The following is a 25,976-nucleotide window of genomic DNA, read 5'->3' on the forward strand; positions in this document are numbered from 1 at the left end:
TTTTACTGTTCTTAATTATTATTCTAATTCGGAAATGTTTACAAATCCCGGGATTCAGCTGTTTGTATGTATATATAATTATACATATAATATTCAATTCAACCCCAAAAAGGGTAGTACACAAGTTTAGCAAAAACAAAGCACGTCATGCAAACGGCAGAAGAAAATAATATATCTTTTCGTAAATGGTTTAGGTTATATCATAGGTGCGTAATATGTATATTGAAAATGGCACAGCGTACCACCACGCGATGTCTGAAGCTATTACTATTATATAATATACTACATGACCGTCGGCCGAAAAATTCACACACGCACGGGCCAACCACACGAGACTGTGGTCCGCGAATAAATCGATTGTCGTCCGCATAATAAGAGTGGAATGCTGCACGTCGTTTAAAGAGGGAAAAAAATTTAACGAAAAAACAGAAATCTATATATAATAATAATAATAATAATAATACTCATATAGTCATAACATTATACGCCGGGGTGACGGTGACCCCTATTTTATGTATATATTATATATAGGTATATAATGTGTGATGTATTAAACGAGCTCTAGAAACCGAAGTAAAATTCAATTCGGTTATGCGGACTCCGCGAACTGCAAGACGGAGGGGGGGAAGCCCGTATCGGGGCCGTATACACACACACACATATATATAGATATATATAGATATATATAGATATATATCATGACGTATATATACCGACACACCGACGACGACAATACACACGGTTTGGCGTGGTCCCAAGTCTATGCCATAGAGCTATATACTATTATAGGGCACAAGACACACGCGCTGCGTTTCGGTACTCGACGGCGGGGTCGTATAATACGTATATTATATAGTAATTGCGTTATATCCGCACCGGAGGCGTTGTCCAAGTCTGTTTGTCATAATATCGTATATATAATATATATATATATACCTTTTTAATTTATTCCGTTTTCATTTATGTAATATTATACGCGTGTTATGATGTGTGCGTATATTCTGTGGGTCGGACGAAAAAAGCTCTCGGTCGGTCGTCGTATAATCCTGCAAAGTATGAATATTTTATTTTGCTTGCTTTCGCCCTAGGCCATCTGCAGTTTAGGTTTCATGTGCACTATCTATTCACCTGCTACGTTGCTGCAGGTAATGCACCCATTGTATATATATATATATATATATATGATAATATTCATATCATATAAAACCACATATAGTCATAACGATCATCGTGCGACCGATTTATTTTTTTTTTTACCATTTCATCGTTCTACAGTGCCATCGATAAATTAATAAAAAAAAATAACGTGCCGCAGTTTTATAAGAATTTGACCGTATGAAATGAAATTAATAGGTCTGTATGCCGATTGTATGGCTATGCAATCAATTGCTTCGCGGAGCGAAGAACCGAAGTGCGCGCATAATACTCGTATTATATAGATGCAAGACAATGTGGGCGGTATAATATATCGCGTAGAAGACGTGTAATTTATAAAATAAAATATATTATGATTTAACGGTCGATCGGAAGAGTCAGTCTCGGCGCGGGGACAATATCTGCCAAAACGATCGAACAACATACTATACTTGTGTGGTTTAATATTATTATGGTCTATATATGGACGAAGGAGAAAAAACACGACGTACGATAAACGGCCGGCCGCGCGTGGTTGCATATTATTGCACTACCAAGCACACACACATGCACACACGTGCGTATAACAATACTTACGTACCTATATACTATTCGTAAACACATATATTTATATATACATAAATTATTGTATAAGAACTAGTAAGAAGGATTTTACGAGTATTGCAGCGCTTACTCCGACCATATAGTATATATAATATATATAATATCGAGTGCATATGTGTTGCCCTAAATAGGTGCATACCTAAATATATATGCATAGAAACGTCATGAAAATATTATGATTGGTGGTGACGGCGGGGATGGGGTGGCCCATAAAAATTGTGTTTGTGCACGCATGTTTTAATAAGCGTACCGTATTTTGTATAAACATCATACGCGTGATGGTGTATAATGTATATATTGTGCATAATAATATATATGCTGCAGTGTGAATTATACCACACTCTTATTTGCCGGAGAAAAACAGGAAACTAAAACACGGCTTTCGCGTGCACTAGAGTCAATACCGATGAACATCGTATAAATGTCTGTAAATAATAATAGTATATAATATGAATCGACTGATGTACGGCGATATTGTGCGAAACTATTATGTGGATCGCATATTATTAATTATTAGATCCGGTCACGGAACGATTATCGCCTTTGATTTCCCCAGACGAATGCCCAGACGAGATACCCGTACCTATTATATGTGCATATTTTACATAGGTAAGTATAATATATTTACGCGCATACGTACAATATAATATACCGCATTAAAATATATTGTACTCCGTAAACTCGAGAGGTCAGCATCTCTCGCGTCTCGGCGAATGGTCGAGGGGTCTGGGGGGGGGGGGGGGGGCATACGAAATTATTTTTTCGCGAAATAAACAACAAACATCAACGATGAAGGTAATATATATAATATAGTATATGGCTGGGACGTCACACGAAAAAAGCGCATGTGCAACTGGCGTATACTGTACATATATACATGTATATATTATACATAATGTACCTATACTGCAGTATTGCATTATACATTAGATAATATCGGCGACCGACGGACCGTGGTGGTGTTGCGGCGTCGTGAGGAGGGGTGTCAGAATAATATCAGAAAGCACAATAATAATAATATACGAAATTCTCTTCGGGTCTGGCCGCCGTATAAATTATACTCTCACACACACGCTATTTACACGGTCCTAGTATGGGCGATATCATCGGCAGCGGTGCAGCAGGGTCAGAAGGGTAGGCGTGACCGGATCCGCGCAAACGGCCGCGGCGGAATCGCGGTTAATGCCGAGCATGGTTTGTGCGTGCGTTTCGCCGCAGAGTCGCGAACCCACCCGCTCACCCACCCGTCCATCGTATAGCCACCGGGTTTTTATTTTTCTTCGACTCCTTTTCTCTCACTCTCTCACTCTCTTTCACTCGCACTCACTCACTCTATTTCACCCTATAGGAAGTGCGTACGAGCGTTAAAGCGACCGGCCGGGTGGACGGCAGCTGCATTATTATTAAATTCAGGGTACGTACGCGTCCGGGAGCTCCCCACCCCCGCGGCGACGAAAGAACACACACTCACGCGGAAACATATAATATACTCGCAGAAATATATTTTTATTGTATTCGAGTATGATATTATATGGTATAATATGTATAGCCACTGGTATAGTAAACATAGTGTTATTATTATTATCGTAATGTGTGCATACACGGTGCACATCGCGGAGTGTTTGGCCAAATCGCGACGACCTAAGCATGTTTAAAATACAAAGTGTACACGATGTATAGGTACTGTATACAATAATAATAAAATGTGGCCGTCACGTGTTTTGATCGGCCTTGTTGTTGACAAAAAATAAATAAATAAATCCGACTCACGCGGTTATTGGAATTCTTTTGCCCGACTGCAAGCATAATAAGCATATAATATCATCCCGTCGTTGTGGATCGTTTCTCGTGCATAATATTATAATATTTTCGAGCTGTCATACAATTCGGAATAGGCCTGACAATGGAACTATATATATAACAATAACAATACCGCCATACACAGTGCAGTCGTCATTGGGATGATAATAATAATAATAATAATATGTCGTTGGCATTAAAATTTACAATACGCTATCGTGCATTATTTATATTTCGGCTGTTAAACGACGCCAGAAATCGGAACAATCGGGAAATGCGCGCGGAGTTTTACGACCACGCGGGCCACGTCAACTGCACCGAATCGGACGATGGCGAAGGGGAGCATTTCAGTTCCGATGTTTTTTCCTAGGACGGCACTACAGCGCAGTAAATTTGTCGAAAATGAAATATACTCTTCGAGCTTTTGGAAATCCCTCCGGTACAACAAACCAAAATGGATGAAACCACGAGGGATTTGGGTGGGCGGTTGGGGGGTCGGCGGGTAGGTGTAGCTTTGGAGAAACGAACGGTAACTAACAAACGACGATCGAGCCATATAGAGGTATACCAATATAATAATGCACAATGCGTTTATGCAATGTTACGATTATCGACAGGTTTTGCGTAATAATATGAAGAAAAAAGTGCTCCGTCGATTTATAAATGAACGCTATTTTACAGTGTGATCCCAAATACTTATTTCACCGGTTCGTAGATAGCACTATTATCAATTATGTGATTGTGATGGGTTAACGAAACAGCTTATGATATTATGCTTTCTTGTTAATTTACGATAGCCATATCGTGTATCATTGTACACATATTCACATACACGAGATAACTTAATGGCACTGCAAGCACACGTAATATACGGATTTAAAGAGAAAAACGATAGGGCCAAAGTGTTTCGACCTTGTAGGTGTGTTAAACTGTCGTAAACGCGTTGAAATTGGTCAACCTCGAAATCGGTTATCGTTGGTGAGAGGAAAAAGTGAACATTGAAGATTATAGGTAATAATAATAATAATAATAATGATTTCGTAGTGTAATATGATATTACAATAATAGAGTGTTTGATAAAAACCGATGAGGTTATAAAATTATATGGCACCTACATGTTTTTTTTTTTTTTTTTATCAAACAACTATCCAATAATAATAAACATTTTAAAATTATATGTTAATTTTGGTAATTGATTTATCGATCTGATTCAATAACAGTCTAATTATACAATTAATATGCGTCGTAAAAAGTGCAGGGTTATGTAATATTATTGTAATATATCGTAATACATATTATACATTTACAAGTTTACAATTTACAGTTTTATTATTACTATTATTTTTTTATTTTTGTTTGGTTTTCACACAAGGCATAATTTTCATGAAAACATCGTGCTTGCTAGGAAAGTTTTCTTTTCACTTAACGGTGGTGGCAGGAAACGACGATGACAACGACGGGCCGAGCGTTTTAAAAAAACAATCGAGATTACTATGAATTTAAAACGGGATGAATAATGGTTTTTAATTGTTATTTAATAGTTTGAGCGGCGTAAATGTTTTGTTAAAGCCGTTTGTTATTTATTTTTCATCCTACTCGAAAATAATAATAACAATAATATGATGATGAGGATGATGTTGATGGCAATGATAATATATGAATGTAATGAATGAATATTATATCCATCATCGTATTACGACGCCATTATTATATTAATGTGTCTAACGTCATTTTTTTTTTAAAGTTGTCCACGTTGTCAAGTAAATTTTGCATAGGCGTTTTTCAGAAAGGACATTAGGTAGGTTTTGTCCTTCAAAACACGTCGATGTCAATGAGATGTTCGTTTTGTTTGAAAAAAAAATATTTTACATTTTGTTCCACAACGTTTTAATTATAATACTTTTTAAACATTCAGTCATCGAAATGAAGAAACGGCGTGTTACACTGTGTTACTTTTACACACTCTGAATAATAATATTTCCTAAGAATTTTGATTAGTTTTAATTTAAACACATCTCATCACATTCTAATAAATATGTAAATATTAAAATGTTTTATTAATTTTTTTAAATTCTATACCTACGCCAATGTTAATGACGTTTTTAGAAGTATAAAAATTCCACAACGCAACCGTACGCATTGCAGTGTATTCAGTTATTGGTACAGTAATCAAATTATTTTAATTAACCACCTACAGGCGTAAATAAAATAGCAAGTCGGGTGCATATTATATACTTTCAAGGGAAAAACAAAATGCTAAATCAGTAAATCACTACAGGGGACACGTCTGCGGGACTACAATACAATTTCACGAGCGATTTGAAATAAAATATTGACAAAATTAGTTTAATTTTTATTTCTTGTCGACAGCGCAAAAAAAAAAGCGAGTAGACAATCGAAAAGAATGTACCGAAGAATGCGGTTATTAAAACCTAATGGAATTTTACGGTTCACGACTTTTGCGGCGTTTATAAGCGTTTGTCTAAATTGATCTATAGAACTGCTGGCTCGCAAAAACTTCGGCGAGTTTGCTTCTTTTGACTGATATTAGTTTTAAAACTTTTCACCCAGAAATTCGAGAGGAGATTACCACTTTTAGAAAACTGTCGTTTATCCAATAATTTAGTTATATTGGCGGAGCTTAGCTGCGGATCGACCGACTTGAATAATATGAATATAATATAAATAAACAGAGTGTGCTATTCGAGCATTGCGTTTATACGTTTCCCTGTTGAGTTTATATGTGTAAAAACAGAAAAACGCAATTTCACCCCCTGTATACGCGTATCTGGGTCGTCGTTATCATTTTTGTAGAATACGTGTCAAACGACCAAAATAAGTAAGTAGGCACCTAATAGTTGCTGAGACAAGAAGTAATTTCTTGGTTTATTTTTTTCTTTCGTCTCTGTGGTTTTTTTTTCTCAAGCCCTCGAAACAGTTGAAACGTTCCAACGTGAAACAAAATCCGTCTAAGGCGCGTTGCTCTCTTGGACGTTTACCAAATGTTCGATCCCCTATGCGGTTTATTTTTTTTTCACCGGTCCGAATTAACGCCCAAACAAAAAGACTCTTCCTTTTGTGTGTACGACACCTTTACGAGCGAAATTAAATTTAGACTCGTCAATTATATGTATATAATATATAACATTTGGATATATATATACACACATACACATTAGACACTCGCACATATTATTACACATATCAGGCATTGTTGTCCAATGCCAAGTAGGCGTTTGTATGGGAATATAAAAACCTATAGAAAAAAACCCAGCCAAACACCAGCTGCAAGATTTTGCAGAGATGATTTTTTTTTTCACAATTCGTGTTGTTATTATTATTATTGTTCTGTATAATACACTTATTAGATACATGGGCATACAACGCGTTCGGAATAAACGCATATTTTTATCGACGTCCCATTGCGTTGATCCATATACTCGTATTATGTGTATCATTATTATTATTACCGTTATTATATATTTTATTACTATTATTATCTCCATTATAGTTTCTTTTTTTTTTTTATCATAATGTACACAAATATGCATAGGTACGTATAAAACAATGGCGACATAATCGCGTTAGTGGCATAAAAAAACTCAAGTGCGCTCTTCGAATTTAAAAAAAAAATTATAATATTATATGCATTTAATATTATAATAATGCATTTTATAGATATTATATAAACTCATCATGTTAAAACAGGTCATATCGAACATTAACGAACAGTTGACTAATTTCCCTGCCCGATTAACACAAGTGTATCACTACAACACAACAAAACACACGATTAGTAAGTAATATTTTTTTAAATATTTTTTTACTAGCTTTTTGTCAGCTCAACAATTATACACTTTACTATTATAACAGTTATATGATACGCGTCTTATAATATCATTTATTGTAATATATTTTTTAAGGAATATACGGTTCTACTACAATATTATACTCTGTATATTCGTTGTGAATAAATTATAGTTAGATATAATATGTGCACACCGTTCATGTCTTATATATATATATATTAATTAATTTTATATAATATGAAATATTATTATACATGTATAAGGTATTTTAAAACGTTGTGTCTGAGTATAATTTATATTTTATTTATAAGTAGTTTGGTGAATATATTTCTCGTTGTACGTTATCTCGCGAGGCCTACAACTGGTGACACATAATAAATCTGAGACATTGTAATTCAACGTGACGCGAGTGTGGTGATACGATCGTCTCACACCGCAATGTCAATATTTTTTTAGATCGCATAAAAACTTCCGCCGATTAAAATGACGCCGCCTATACCGATTACATGGCCACGTCGTGGTGTCGACGACACGTAGTAAAATATATTAAAAATCCATATGAAACTATAATGTAAGCACTAGGCACCGATATATTATAGAATTAGTAATAATAATATTCACGATTGACGTCTAGAAAACCACCATAAATTTATTATTTTTTTGCATGACACATGATTGGTTATTATATATAATTAATATACTTGATTGAAGCACATTATTTTCTAATAAGTTGTTTACATTAAATAAAACAGATAAATGTAGAAAAACAACTGCAAAAAAAAATTGAAATAAAAACAATATATACATATATAATATTTAATATTTATTATTATTAAGCATATGCTTAAGTCTATATAATTCAATATAAATAATACTATTGTTATTATGTATTTACTTATTTTTTCTTTATTTTTTTTATTATTTAGTTTTTATTCGCCTTTTTACTGTTTTTATAATAAAAATATTTATCATTTTATTATTATAGATTATGATATTATTTAATTCAAACGATGATTATAGGCACTTAAAGGTTAGAAGTAGGCTATGTTCTGAATAATCTTCGAAGCCAATCGAGGGACACTCTGTTTGGCAGAATATTGGCTGTACACAACCTATCATAATATTATATAAACGCTACATTACACGATCGAGTATCCATGCAGATATTGCAACGCTATTATTATTTATTACATTTCATAGGTACCTACTTATAGTAGTAATGTAGTGCGAGTACCTATGTATAACTTCTTTAATTTAGTGATATAACAATATTATTATACCTATCACATCAAAAATATGCACGCAATGTAGGCGTAGGTATAATAATTATCCAATGATCAGAATCAAACTCGACGAACGCGATCAATTAAACAGAACACGATTTTTGTACTTATTTGGTCAACAACATTCATGAAATATACTATACTCAATTATTATAGAATGCATATCGAATCCGGACCATTTTCAATCATCGCAGATCGAAATCAATGTACTTGCTTAAGGTACCTCATTCTTTGAATATATAATATTATAGGTAGATACAATAATTATAATAACTGGCTGCGCACGAGGAATTCGAAGAAATCGCGCTTAAAATCGACCCAGTTACAATTAACCGTATACTACGAGGGGTCAAATCATAAACGATGATTAATAATAAATCGGCACGAAGAACTATGGTAATAATTTAAGTATTAAAAACCTAATTGAAAAAAAAAAATTAAAAAATCAGTAATAATAATAAATTGGCATTACATTATACCCACGTCGCGGCTGTACACTGCGTACCACGGATTAAAACCCAATTAGAGCGTGCACATTATACTATTGTATACATTACGAAAATAATTACTTCATGGGACAATTTTTAAAACTAGCTCGAACACTCCACATACAGCTATAATGCATATTATTATACCCGAGCTGTGTGTGCAGTAGACTATAATATATTATTATATTATTTGTATTATATTAACGCGGCCGCAAATGCCGCTGCCAAACCGATAAATCGTCCAAAACGGGTCTCGGTGATATATAATACCTACACACGGCCGTATATCATTGCCACGTACGCAGAAAAAAATGTATATTGAAAATAATATTATATTATGTACCTCCACCGGTGTTGCATCGCGGTCTTACGCTGCGACCTCAGTGTTTCAGTTGTACTACTCGTATAAGATGTACATCCTATAGGTACACTGCAAGTTGTTGTGACTCGTAATATACCTCAACTTCGTCTCCCGACTCTCGAAAACGGGTTGTGCTGACTATATAGTGGATCGCGGTGTACGTGGAATGGTATTACGCGGTACACGTTATTTATTATAATAATATACAGCAAAAATGATTGCAAAGACCGTGCAGTCGTTGTACCAAACGGACAAAAAAAAAAAAGAAAGAAAAAATCACGTAAGTACATTATATAATACGGTGTAATGATATCTGATAGAAATAATAATAATAATGATGATGGACGGACGAAAAATACAAAATATACGGTATAATGCCACGTTGACGATCTGTGGCGAATTATTTTATTGCGATTCCGGCGCAAGGACCGAATCGGCTCGAAAGGCATGCGAACGCCACCGCAGTTACCACCACGCACACCCGCCCTTGTGGTAGTTTCGTGCGCGCCCTGCAGATCGATATTGTATGGTATTATTATTAATATATATACATATTTGCGGTACAGAGAAGACGTCCTCGCATATTTTATATATTTACATGACATATACACACGGGTTTATAATATATTATTATATTATTATATACACACACGCTCACGCACGCACGCATATTCCACGTCACCCGTATACCACGGTGCGATGAGTGGTTATGGGCTCAGCGAATATAACTATAACCTAACCAACCAACCCCGCGGAAGTGTGCGATATACGGTTACAGAAATCGGCCGAACGATTGCGGGTTCCGTGTAATAATAATAATAATAACGCGTTTCGCACCGGTGCGTACTTATTGAATATTACAAACAGCAGCCGTCGGTCCGGGGCGAAAACGATGAAAATTCGACAGAATCGAATTTTCCGCCACGGACATTGCAAATATTGTAATAATATGATAAATTGAAACATGAATGATATTACACGAGTTTTTTTCGATAAAACTAAAGTAGGTACCTAATGTATTATACGAATTAAGTTTTTGAACTCAAAAAGTCGGGCAGCTTTTGTGTGTGTATATTGTATACAGTATAGGTACATTTAATAACACTATAGTATACGACCACAGACCGGTGGCATGCTGCGCCGCATTACGGAAAGAGAAATTTTCACTTTGGCTGACACTTTTCACGGTCGACCGCCGTGCGAAAGCCAACGCTGCCGGACAGAAAGCGTTATTTTCACTCTCGTCCAAAACGCCCCGACGATGCAATGATCCTGGGGAGGGGGGAGGTGGCGCTCGGTCGGTGGTAGGTCGGTGGTAGGTCTTACACATATGACAGATATAAAGTGACATCCGTACATGATGGTTGAGTAGTATTGTGTTCTCGTGCACGCACTTACTATATACACACACGGACACTACAGAAAAGCTCGTACTCGGATCGAATATAATATATTGTTATATACGTAGGTATTATACGTGTTTACCCACCGCAGAAGCGAACGGTTTAGTGTTAACCCTTCGCGAGCGATATTTCTGGCTATATTACTATTAGGGGGGGTATGTTTCATTTTTAACCGTCCCGAATTCTCGTCCTCCGCCTCTGCTTTTCCGTGTCAAAACGAGCACCGTACATATCCTGCGCCGTTATATTAAATGTACAATGTATACATAATATGATGCGCACATTATCATGCACGCCATAATATTTTATACACATATAGGTGTGACGGGCGAGCCGCGCACGCGATTTCATATATAATATTAACCCTGCGAAGGGGTGCCCCGAAAATCCTTCATGTCAAAATATAAAAGCCACTTTTTATCTGTAAATACGCATCATGCGGCGCGTGTAGTGGGCATATTATAATAATAATATGGTGAAATTCGTGACACCAACGATCGACTAGTGTACATATAATAACTGCACACAATATTATAATATATTATATTTTATACAACGCGGACCAACACACGATAGAATAATATCGTACATGTATCTCATACACGGTGTAAATACTTTGGGTAACTCGTATAAGCGCTATTCACGGGTAAGTATATAATATGTATACCGAAGACGGTTATCTAATGTAAACCATACATAAATACATGAAACGCGGAGGGTATAGGTCGCGCGGGCGTGAGGAGGAAATCGTGAGCGCTCGTCGCACGTGTTCGTCGAGACGTTAAAGCGATGATTTTCACGCGTAATACCTAATTATTACCATTGAACATTTGTAATTTCTATACAGTCATAGGGCATGACATTACGTATGGACAAAAATATTATAAATAGGTATGAAACAATATGGCACCGGTCAATCGATTATTTACAATATTATACACAAATACATTATAGAAGGCGATAATGACAGACTTGGGCTGAACAATATAATAACTGCTGTGGCGGGTTGCCGCCGTCGTAGTTATAGGGAGTGGCGATTTTCGATAAACGTCATTCATTCTATGTGCAACGATGGTTATCACAATATATTATAATATGCGCGTATAATTATAATATTATATAATGAACACATAATATGTATATTGTATGCACATGCGCCGCGCGCCGCGATACCAATGTCGATAGCCTCTACTATAAACGCGGTTACTGTATTATTATTATTCAAACAGGTCTATATTTAGTGAATTGTGTTTGGGTTTGGTAGGCAGGTGGTTTTGGTGTTGGAATGACAATTTGCCCCGGCGGCATTTCTCGGGGAGCGTCAATATATATATTTTTTACTATTATTATTGTAATAAAATTTATAATGTACAATATGATGTATTTATATACCTAATGAATGCCTATCGCCTATCTATATAATGAGTATATCAAATTACAAAGAAAACAAAATTAAGAAAATAAAAAATCCTAATTAGGTATATGTGCTATTAAAATTTAAAACAACTTTTACGGCAAGTTTGTTTCTTGCTCGCGGCGTCAACTTTTCTATATACCCGCAGGCCTAGATGTAGTATAAGTAGTATAACACTAAAGTAAAACCACGTGCCACACTAACCGTTCTTATTGCTGCTGTATGTTGGCCATATTATAATATCCGGTGTATGTGTTTTTATCAAATCACCCACTCATGAGCTATAAATGAAAATAATTGCTCACCACGGTGGTGATTTTAAAAACTCTGAGGTGAACGTGTTAATTGTTTACGGTAAAACAATAAAAAGATAATTTCTATTGATAAGAAATGTATTAAATATTAATTGTACTCAGAGTTTTGTAAGTCAATCCTTTAAATTAAACGTTACGGGTTACGTAGGTTTATAGTTTTATACTATAATAATAATATAATCTTACATTTTTGATGTTGGGTAACCATCACCTCTGCAGTATTCACTTTTTTAAAGCAAAAAAGTTCATTAACCTCTGTAAAAACCACAAAAATATATGGTCGACATAATCATGCCTATATAATAATTATATGGAATGTGTATAGGATATTTTATATTTTTGTTGTATTTTCAAGAAAATATTCTAATCTTATAGGAAAAAGAATAAAAATAAACAGAAAATAACGATTATATATCACACATTCACATGACTAACGAAAAGTTTGGAAACATTTTGGTGAGAGGAGGTTATAATAATGTCGCTTTGTTATTGACGAATCATTTAAAACTAAAATGTACAATTCACAACACAAAACACCAACCTATAGAAATGAGAGAAAAAGAAGATGCACCAACGTCAAAATTTTATCATATCGAGCAATTATTTTAATATTTTAGTCTTAAAACAACATTATTAATTATTAAATTAATTTCGAGCGTTATTAGAATCCTATTTAGAGTTTTTAAAATTTTAAAATACAAAAAATTAAGATTACATTGGGTATTTATTTAACCTTTTATTAAGGTACCATACTAACTATATAAACTACTTCACTAAACTATAATTGTTGTGGAATCATTTTACAATATTAAAATTTAGGGAAAACAATGAACATATTATACCTATATTAATATAACCTAAAAATGTACATAATATACATCGGGTATTGTTTGATGTGAATTTTAATATTATTGAAGTTAATAATTCAATATATTATAACCATTAAAATAGGGATAAAACGCAAGGGTAGTCGACCCGTTTCAAGTGCAATTGGGAGGTTCGATTTTTTTTTTAGCAAGGAGCGTATTATTGGTACAAAAAAAAAGGTTTATTTGAAGGGGCAGGTGGACTACACCCGTTTTATCCGGAGTTTGTTTTAAGAGATTGTATAACGATGACAACAACAATAAATAATAGTTAATAATCATACGACTTGGTACGAAAGAACAACATTTTAATAATAATATATACATATATATATATATATATATTTTATATTATACTTCGTATATATACAGACCGTCGTCACAACCATCAAAAATAAGCGATATAAACCCGATTATAACTTTACGGTTGGTGGTAGTGGGGGAGTAGAACGGTTGGTCTTTAATTATATTTATATCCCGTGAAGCAGGTTATTATTAATTATTATTGTACGGTATTATATTAACTGCGAAAAAAAATTTAGCGCTAATTCGGAACGATGCTTCATCGTGAAAAGCGAGGTATACACAATTAATTATCTTGGCGAAAGCGTTAACCGAAATAATAATAATTTAACGTCATATCGGTAAAATATCATATTATACAAATACAATAAACAATTTTCAGGGCAATTTTAGTAATATCATACTAAAGGGCATATTTAGGTATTATATTAATATATATGTGTGTTTTTCATTGTAAGTGCAGTAACTAGTATGGTGTCGTTTTTTGATGGTGGTGGCATCAGTGGTGTACCTTTAGGTATTTAATCAACAATCAATTTAGACGGTGCGGGGTGGGTACAACATAGTGAAAACAGACGACGTTGTCCCAACAAATTTGATTTACTTGAAACGCTCCCGCGTTCGTTGTCGCTGATTAAAAGTGATATTTATTTTAGCCTGCCGAGTACAATGCGGAGGGAGGTTGAGATGGGAAATTGGACGAGCTGCGGAGAATTAATTCAATTATAGTTACACCTACTCGAACGTGCGTGCGGCTAACAGTTTTAGTTTTTGATCTATTTTGCAAGGAAAAAATCTTTTTTTGTCATACAAATAATGCCACACCCCCCTCTAGGGTTGTGGTATCGTGTAATAGTATATTATGGTATATGGTATTGAATTATTACATCCAATCATAGGCTCCACTGTACACACTTAGTGGACAGTCGCGTATACACTACATAATCTCGTGTATATATACAATTCATGCATATATGCACACAATCATCAAGTTGTTGATTACTACCTATATATATTATATATATAAGCGCGCGCGTGTGTGTAAGAGGGGAGTTTTAAGCAGCTGCAGCGAAGAATGACAATGAGGCGGTGTAGGAGTATAGACGCTGTGTATATAATTATTTGTTCCCTGCGCGCACACATTTTTGTGGAACATTACACGCGACGTCATAAAGGCTTTCCGCAGAACCGAGTTTATTCCGTCAGTCGTTTTTAAGTCGTTCGCCCTCCATCACCGCTCCTTTCATTCCGCTTCCTAACAGCAGCAGCACGTGACATTTTTCACTAGGTAACTATTTTAATACTATATACACACAATAAAAACAAGAGTTTATTTTATTCTCTACTTGCTGCACGTGTATACCTATATGAGTTCATACCGAACTATATAATGATATGCAAAATAATAGTAAAATATACTATACACTATACTATAATATATCATGATGTATAGTATAACTTAATGTGATAATTGATAAGGTAAAGCGCGTAATAGTGTCGCATAATCCAAACGGAATATCTCGCATGAATTCCACGACTCTAGGGCGTGGTATAATAATATAAATATATTATATTGTAATAGCGAGATAAATGCGAAGGCGCACTACGACGACCACCATCGTGAAACGTTAGTAATATTCGTCAAAATCGTGTTTTTACGCATGGAGACAACTGCGTAGTGGAAACGACCCGAAACGTGAATAAAAAAAATTTAAGTTAAATGAGGTGCGACGGCGACGACAACGCAGTAGTATAAAAGTTTTAGTGGAAAGGAAAAATTAAAAAAAAAACAACAACCACCCAAAACCATAAAGCGGTGGTCTAACTTTTTAAATACAAACTCAAAGGTTTCGCATTACTTATTTATGTACATTATAATGCAAACCGCCTCATGGATTATGTCCGTATTTCGTTTATAACAAAGAACGCATCATATTATTGTCATCGCCTCCATCATTGACGCCTATTAGTTTTCATGTACCTATATATTCTTCGAGCAAAAATTTCGACAGTAAACGAACCGGTGATTGGATCTGAGGATTGGCATCGATGATGGTAAGTAAATTACACATTCATGTACAACCTGTATCTACACGGACGGCTTCTATATAGGGTTGTATATATATAATATATATAGTGGCATGGTTACCATAACTGAGTTGACAACGTTATTTCTGCAGGATTTTCAAAAGGATCGAAAAAGGGGTTGGTGAGGTTTGCCTAGGAACCGTAACTACATATAATATCGTTTACGAAATGTGAAAATAATTTTTTACCAAACTCCGTGTTTACCGAATGAGATTCCCGAACATGGTTATAAGAACACGACAGAGAGTGATAGAGAGCCGGTCCGGCACCGACGTTATGGTCGGTCCCTCGGGTGTCGTTCAGCACTAACCCAGAGCCACTAAAGCAGCCATCTTTTTATTTTTTAATGGACTTTATACATTTTTTATCGGTAAATTCGATACTTACACAATTACACATGTTTTCTTTATACCAGCCGAGGACTGAACGATGACGGTTGCATGCTGTGATGCCGAACCAATTTAGATCGGTTGTTGCAATTTCTGCAGTTTTGTAGCGATACATATTATATTATCTTAAAATTTTTCTTTAGAACAAAAAATGTGAACGAATTGCGTGATAAACTAAAAATTATTATTGGAATAACTGCATCGGTGGACGAAAACTGTTACAAAATAACGCGAAGTAATCACATCCGTATAATAATGTTATAATCATTATGCATATACATATGATATGGGCGTTGATATTTAAACAGTTTGAACTATACGCATTCCTTGGAATTATGTGATTTTGTTTTACAAACATTTATCTGAATGTAAATAATTCACGTCAACTATATAATGTGTATTATGATAGAATTGAAAGCATGTCACAAAACATCCGGGTGGATTGTGTTTTTCTTAATATAATATTTTAGACATTTGGTTTTAATACTCAAAAGTTATCTGCAGCCAGCTTCAATTTTTTTTCTATATTCTTGGTAAAATGTTTATTTGGTCAAATACTTTTAAAACTCAATAACGTCTAAGCTGGGTTCGAAAGTTTGGAGCTAACCGCTGTCACACACATCCTTTGCAGTAAGCTCGCACTACACAACCTTTTCTCTGGTATATACGGGCGTTAAACTTCAAAACATATTCTATCTCAAAAACACACATTTGTATTATATATAATTTAAATGTATTTATGTGAAATTAAATTAAAAGTGTATTTTTTGTTTCACTAAAAGTTTTGTAATATAAGTTATATAATAGGTAATAACTATGGCTCAATGTAGAAAATATTATAGATATTTTTGTAAGTATTGAAATCGATTATATGATATTTGACAGTGATGCGTATTATTAATAGTGTAAAATATGAAAATAAATCCGTCGGGATCGAATGCCAAAACGAGCAAAATCCAAGAGCATATCAATAATAAACAGAAGGTTTTGTTAACCGGACCATTAACCAATGGCTAAAATATGGCATTGTCCTATTTAAATTCACAATATATTTAAAACATAATAATCGCCCCGGAGGGGATTAGTCGACCCTAAATCACGTGAATTATCGTATTTACGCCCTCATAACTAAAAAAATACACACACACACAACACCCATACACAATCAAATTCACATATCTATTATATTAATAATAAAATATATATTATCATAGCACCGTGCGCGAGCTGTTCGTCATATAGGTACACAAGTCACAAGTCACAAGTATATATTTATATATAATGCAGTAGGTAGCCTTTCTAAAAATATCTATTGTGTAGAAACAGCAGTAAAATATGAGTTTTCATAGCCTTTTCCTGAAATTTTTTCACATTTTTTTTTGCTATATTAATTACCTTCGCACGCTGCAGCAGCGAGAACTTCTTTTGTATATATTATTTCTAAGTGAAGGAACGCAAGTGTAATTTTTTTAGTTTCTTTTTTTATTTTGTTGTGCACTTAACGCGTTCTCAGTAAAATGACGGCAAACGGCTGTGTGTGTGTGTGTGATTATGTTTATATTTATATATGTGTGTGTAAGTTGTCATTGTATATATAGTCATCGTTAAATTTTACGGTAATTATAAAATATTTCCATAATTCAAGAGTACTGCGCAGCTATACACACACACACACACACACACAAAATAATATAACATGTGATGTTCCTTTTTAAAATGTTTAATAATACATCACATTTTTTTGTTATACAATTAATGAGTTTTAATTATTCTTTCTATATTTTCACGCCAAGGGGGGTGTAAATGGTGGATTTCGGACGTCCTCGAAAATTTTCTAGAACACCCGCATTTCATTACACGCAACAGACATAATTTATATTTCACGTTGCCATTGGATACTATGCGGTAGTGGGAGCGTGGCACAGCAGACTAAGATTTTCAGCAAACCCCTATTCCGGACACTGAACACATGATTCTATTGGATATTATGTCGCGGGTGAATTGTATATGCTCTTTGCTATTCGATCTGCCATGCTCCATTAATACCAGTACGCAAAACGTCACCCAAAAGCTACGAGGTTACTTTCAATGAATATTTTTCAAAATAAAGAATGAAATAATGAAAAAAAAAATCAATGAGGGTAATATAAAGTTAGCTACCCCTAAAAACACGAAGGGATACCAAGTTTTGTACCATATTTTGTAAATATCACGTTTTTATTTATAAATATTTACATATAGAAATAAGTTGAATCATGACTTTAATCAAAACTTAGAATCTTTACTTTTAAGTATATATACATACGTTGTTATTTTAATATGGAATGCGCGGCCATTGTTGAATGTGCAATTAATAGTGTTTACTGTAGCGATTATTATTATTATATTTTTTAAACTAAAAAATTCGTGACATAATAAAATATTATACAACCACAAACATAAAAAATACTTAGGTTTTAACGTAATTGGTATGCTTATAATAACCTCAAAAACTACTGACATTGAGTATACTAATTATATATATCGTCTGTCAAATACAGAGCAAAACATATATTTTTGAGTGTAGGAAGTATTGTTTTTATACATCAAGAATAATTTAGTTTTGAATGCGTGGAAGGGAAAGTTCAAAGTTTCGATATGAACAAGTTTAAGTGACGAGCAATTTACTATGCATAATATATGATATATACATATATTGTTTGGTAAACTTGTAATCTCTAATAGGTAGATAAAAACTACAACTTTCCGTCAATCTAGAAAAGATGAAAAAATATACATCTTAGGTTAATTTTTTTCTAAAAAAGCACAAAAGATCATAATTTTAAAAGTAATTAACAACTATTAAATAAGATACAATGAATGATAATAATCATAAAAAAGTTTTTTTTTTAACGAAGCTATACATATTTATATGCAAATATTATTAGCATTCAACAGCTTAGCCTATGTTTAACGATATCGATATATGTTACTTGAAACAATTTGATTTATTATGTTATAGCATTGAATTACTGAATAATAGGAAACTTGCGTATGTATACGGTAATTGTATCTGTCAGATGGAAATGACTCGATAACCAAAATGTTATTAAATTACGAGTTTGTGATGTTGGGAATGACAGTATTAATGTATTATAATATACTGGCTATAATCATAAACCGAATATCGATGTAATTAATTTCTCAGATTATGTTTAATATTGAACTTGCTCTTGCTGTATATACAAATTGAATAATTTCATTGCACCCTAATGAAAGATAATACGTCAACTCTGTTATACTTTACAACGTCGGTTTTTGGAACGGAAACTGTTTTAAAAATACAAAAAAACGTCATTTATTTACAAAAATCTAACTGGTTTGCAGAATAACATATAATGATTTAATTTTAATACTTAAATATTGTAGATAGGTATGATTAAACAGTAGTAATGATAATAATAATAAATACAACTAGTATTATACTTATTACTTATATATATATATTCATTTAAAAAAAAGTCTATTCACCGGTGTAGGTATACCTAATGGATTATAGTAAACATGTATAAGCAAAAGTCATATCAATTTTAATGGAAATTAGATAGTTCATTGGTTTGCTAATTCGATGCTATCATATAGGTGCTAATAGCACAACAATAATATCGTCAGTAATACTGTAGGTATAATATACTATATTATAGCTTATACAGATATTATATTACCTAAGAATGCCCTTGAGATCACTGTGTTGAGCCGAAGTTGTACACATCGACACTATATTGGTTTTTCGAAAAAATAGTTCATGCGCATTTCGCAACAAAGTATATCTCACAAAAAGGTATTTAAAGTCTAACGAATTCCTTCTATACTCGTATATTAAACAGTACTGCATGTTGTTCCTCATGGGATCTGGGTCACTATATTATGAGCTATATTCTAAAGTCCACTGTGGCATACACATAACAAAACCTAATATGTTACGACCGTTGTAGAAAATATAGTTTGATACCTACCCAACCTATATAGCATTAATGACTCTGTCTCTAGCGTATTCCCAGCTGATAGCTGTATACGTGCTTTTTGTTTTGTTTATTAATATCGTTTTAGCTTTATATACGTATACAGTCCCAGGGAACACACCTAAGTGTTATAGGGAATTTTTCATGACATCTACTTGTCGACGAATATAATCCATTTAGTATCATATACGACCAAAATTAAAGACAACAACAGTAATAATAATAACAATAAGAAACAAGTACCTACATAATAATAATCATAAAATACTACCTATCGTTATTTTTTTTTCGTTAATGTGTTCCTATATGTTTTTAATTTAATTTTTAATTGGATAGGTATGCATATTTTTTTTAGTTACAATTTGTGGTCAATCGCCCGTATTATAACCGGATTTCCAAGACATCGAACGTGACGAGAACTAAAGAGAACTCGCCTCTCAACTTCCATATCATCTCATAATTTCACACACTGGATCGAACGCTAGGAACTTAATGACTGTGAATAGATCGAAAAAAACGTTATGCTTACTACAAGTAGTGTATATAATATTATATATTATGCACGAGAATATTATTATTATGTGGAGTCAATTTCAGATAACCACAAAACTATAATATTTGAAGTTCCATAATCAGAAAGCATCATCTTCTAGTTGTTATATAAGGCTACATGAATTGTATATAGATTAAACAAAATATATTATTACTGAAGACTATGACTGGAAAAGGAAACGATTTTTCGAAAGAAATAGGTTTCGTAAAATTCTTTCAGAACGTTTTCAATAAATAAAAAAAAATAATAAAAATAAGTAAAAAAAAGTTTAAAAAAAGTACGGGTAGGTAAACCTCTATATTCGCAGTTTATATGCATTTTACGCATCCCCGGGACATAGATACCCAATTTTTCGTTCGTTCTCACAGATAGTTCAGTAAAATACTAAAATCGGTTTAGCCAAAAAAAATATATGCAATGGTTTTATACTAGGTTCCTATACAATAAAAAAAATATATATATATTTTTACTCATGAAATAAAATAAATACATTTTGTGCTAGTGTTGGCGATAATAAAACAAATATATAAAATACCGTTGACGCAATAAATCGTGACAATCAGGAAATACAATATGTACAAGAACAATGCAAAAAATAAAAATACTCCTACTAAACATGACATTGAACTGAAAACGATCGAATTTTAATTGATTACAAAATATATGATCCAACGTGGAAAATACAGAACGTTTAATTAATAGTGATAAATGTCTATGTATTTATTAGAAAAACGAGATTTGATGAAAGCCGTTGAAGTTCGTAACACATTTTGTAAATATTATTAATCAAGTATTTGTTAACGGAAAACTGTTTAGAATTAACTAATTCAATTTATATCTATAATAGTGTTAAATCTAACTTGTAATAATAAAGTTAGAAAATAAAAGTTTCTTTAGCTATAAATACAAAGAATAACTTATTTGTATTGTACTTGGGTGTTATTTAATTTCGTAACAAATTTGGAATGTTAGATAGTAAATACTAGATAGGTACCTAAAAATTATGAAATAGGTATTTGTATTTTCAAAGCAATTTATTAGAATACGTATATATTTTTTGGATTTAACAGAGAAAAGGTTTTTGGACTTCGCCTTTAAACAAAATAAAACAATATTCATATTTTTCAGAGCATTCTTTCATATAACTGTTTTGAGTATTATACTACAAACATCAATACTTAAATTTCATATAATTAAAATAACAGTTCTACACTATTGCTTTATGTGCAAAAACATGTTTCAGTGATGTTTTAAATTTTAATCACATTAATTTTGTTTTAAAATCTATCTTATAGAAGAAGTAAAACCATTTATTATTTTAATTATATTTTGCAACCGAGATTTTAAAAATATTATATTTTTGAAAAAAATTATTCATGCTTAGAATATTTTTTTAATTAAATTATTGTATTCAATTTATTGGTTAACTATCAATAACATAAATGATTTATCAAATCTTATTTCCGGAAAACTATTTTGAACGATTAAAAGTTAAGACAACGTTTTAATTTTTTTTCTTCACAATAGGAATAGATTTTTATTTGATCAAATTTTATTTTTCCGGAACATGAACATTGATTCAAAAATGACCAAAGTCAGTAGGTAGGTTGTCATCTAAATATTTTTTGTGTTATTACTATTTTAAAAATTCCTTCGAAATGCTGTAATTACTTTTAATTGCGAAATACCAACATGTTTATTTTAAATAAATTCATAATATTTATGTATGGATATTGTGGATGCTCTTTTGCAAGTATATTATTTTGAAGTATATTAAAACGTATATACTTTCGATTTAAAATGACTCGAAATTTCATCAAAATATTCAAGGAAAACCAATCTCATATTTTTACAAATTAAGTAAATTAAAAAAAATATATGTCCAGAAAACTTATAAATAATATTTTTATGGTTTTATTATTTTCCGAATCGTATTATTGAATTGAATAATAATCGCATCAACACAGTATTACATATAATAATTATAATGTTTAAAATCTAGATATATACATGTAAGATTAGGTAAGTTTTTGTCAACCACATTCAATATTGTTAGCTACGAATAACTAAAAAATTATAGCTTTCTTGTAATGATAATGATAGCAGTGAAGCTAGTCGCCTTACCGTAGTCAAACGGAATATGCCCACCAAGAGGCCAATATCTCTGGTCGCGTGATCCTCGATGTGCTTCACAGCTTCCTCTCGGAAAATATTATGTAATAACGGTGCCGAAAGCGGTTATTATGGTATATACCGTGTGGATAATATTACGTTATCGAAAAATACGACGGAAAACGCATGTGGAATAAATTTCACGTTGTTAATCCCATGAGAAAAAAAATTAAAAAGTTCGATTGGATTTCAGCGAGCAGAGGCAAAATTCAAAACACCGGTCGACGACGACTACGACGACGATGACGAGTGCGACAACGAAGACGAAGACGACGACGAGCTTGTACGGCCGAGCTGACTGAACTGATCGTCGAGCGTACCGTAGCGGTAATGCGCGAGGCGCTCGCGAGAGAGTACGACGGCGGCGGCTACCGACAACAACACAATCGCGGCGGCGGCGGCGGACAGATGGACGGACGGACGGGCGGGCGGTCGGTGCAGCGGCAGCAGCTGCCTCGCAACGACGACGACGACGACGACGACGACGACGACGACGACGACGACGACGACGACGACGACGGCGCACGACGGTGGCGGCGGCGGCCGTAACGACGGCGGTTGAAGACGACGGCCGCCGCCGACGCCTTTCTCCTGGGCTCGTCGTCGCCGTCGTCGTTACCACTTACCAGTACGCCGTCGAAGCTGTACGGAAAAAACGCACGTTCTTCGGGGGGGCTAAGCAAGCCCGTCGCCCGGCAGTGTTGCCACGACGGGATGAGCGCGTTGTCGTCGGCGGTCGTCGGCCCCCGTCGTCTGTGATATAATACATTATTACGACTCTCCGGCGGCGCAGCATCCGGACCCCACGCGATCGGATGTGGGGGCGGTGGACGAAGGGGAAGGACCTTAAGCGGCTAAGCCATCAAAACTCACGAACCCCTCGAGAGAACCACCGCCGCCGCACCACGACACTCTGCCGCCCGCGTGTAGAGCTCTGCGCTGTAGTTCTTATCATTATCATATTATTCTACACACATACTCGAATGTATAACTTCAGTGTTCTGGCCTGGGGGTGAAAATTTTAGACTCGAGCATTAGGTGATTTGCACAATGAAAGAAATCGGAGTGAACAGTTCGTTTTCCCTTCAGTTCGTATATAGTAAAATAAAGTAATGTTATGTGCTGAAATGTTTTGAACTTTGAAAAATATAGGTGGCATAATATTTAGAAACGCGGTAGTATTTTTGATCGGAATACAAGACGAAAAAATCAACAAATAATATTATATCAATAACGGGTCCCTTGTATAAGTGTTTGGAACTTGGGTGCCGCTGTATTCCCCTTTGATCCCTCCTACTTCCTATTATATATAGTTACGCCACTGCAGATCATAATAATATATATTATATATGGCGGCTGAACGGTGGCTGATGGTAGTCGATATTATTGCGTTATTATTGTTCCCATTATCTGGAATATCGCAGCGAATAACAATTTATTACGCACGTGCATACGATGTATATACGATAATATAAGCCGAACGTCGTGACATAATATAACAATATGCCCAGCCCGTTCCGTATAATGCGTTGTTCTGCAGTAGGTATATATAGGTACTCTACTTACGAGGCGGCCGGCCTACAGCTACGTCGCCCTTGAATATTTTTTCTTGTCTTTTGCGTTTATCGATGTCGGTTGCGGTTAAAGTCGGTGTGAAAATGTCGTACAGAACACCCGGAATACCCGTCCCGCATATAGGCATTATATTATTTTAATATATTATTGGCAAAATATGTATTTGCGGACCAGAATGTATGAAAATTAAAACGTGAACGCTATATAAATACGCGTAACATATTATAGATAAATATTTAAATAATTGTAATATCATATTTTATATTATATCATAATAAATATTGTGTTTTTTCGAGTCCGTCGATGGAAGACTTTCCATAGGTACGATAAAGGCTTAAAGCACGAGCATCGCTTCAATCGTATTCATCAGCTATCTGTGCCGTCTGCCCGCCATGTCGTCGAGAAGAAAAAAATTACAGATCAAACTTCCGTCCGATGCGGATTCCGTGCAGCGGCCGTGATCAAACGATTCCCCGCCCACAACCATACCGATTGCCGTCGTCGTTGCAGCAAAAAATTTCCCATAAAACATACACAAATGGGATTAGGTTAAGTCAAGTATATATACGCAGCCGGTAAATATACTTGTAGCGATTTGAGGGGATTTTAATTTTCGATCAGAAACATCTGATCGGATTATTTTCAAGTTTAGTCAAGTTCAGATTCAGATTATTTTTTTAGCATGGTTCGATAAAGTTCGTAACGGAATTTGGTTTAACCCCTATTGACAAGTTGATTTGACAGGTGAGTTGTTGGAAAACAGCGAAGGAAGTTCTTTAAGATGATATTGCTTTATAAATCTAATCATATATACACATATATGATAATGCTAAAAAACGCATTTTTAGGGTATAGTCTATTGATTATCTACATTAGCGTCTCCGTTATAGTTGAATTCATTTAAAAGTTGTCAAATGAGATTTTCCGGAAATTCCGATTCGGTTGACATATTTTAGTTTCCGGTGTTTAATTGTAGAAGTAGATATAGTTCTTTTCCCTGAGCTTACAATTTAATACCTATATAAATGTTATAAAAATTTATAAAATAATGTTTCTATGTTGATGACGTTTCGTTTTGATTTTTATTGCACTTCAATTGGCAATTAATGAATCGACAATTAATGTGTTACTCTACATTGACACATTCAGTACATAAAAATTAGTAATTACCAAATAACGGAACAAGACTTCAGGATATGCGATCCAACAAAATATTTAGCAAACAAAAACATACAAGTATCTTTACAAAGTCTACACAAATCGATTTGGAACATTATATTAGTTGTTATTTACTCGTACATAATTTATTAATTTGAATTAACGAGTTGGCCATGAGCTATATTGAGCTATAACAAACCATATTTATATAGGTGATAACTTTAATATTTTGTTATCTCAT

General features: G+C 34.0%; 1 protein-coding gene across 1 annotated transcript in view; it reads right to left on the reverse strand.

The window, feature by feature from the left end:
* The window catches only part of LOC107165870 (uncharacterized), a 35,558-nt gene extending 12,169 nt beyond the window's left edge, over positions 1-23,389 (reverse strand). The window contains exon 1 of the mRNA XM_015514300.2: positions 22,955-23,389. The gene's annotated coding sequence lies outside the window, so the exon portion shown is untranslated. The remainder of the gene's footprint in view (positions 1-22,954) is intronic.
* Between the last annotated feature and the right edge of the window lie 2,587 nt (positions 23,390-25,976).

Source organism: Diuraphis noxia, unplaced genomic scaffold (assembly GCF_037042655.1).
Source record: "Diuraphis noxia isolate RWA-SAM2 unplaced genomic scaffold, SU_Dnox_SAM2 contig0001, whole genome shotgun sequence".
Taxonomy (NCBI): Eukaryota; Metazoa; Arthropoda; class Insecta; order Hemiptera; family Aphididae; genus Diuraphis; species Diuraphis noxia.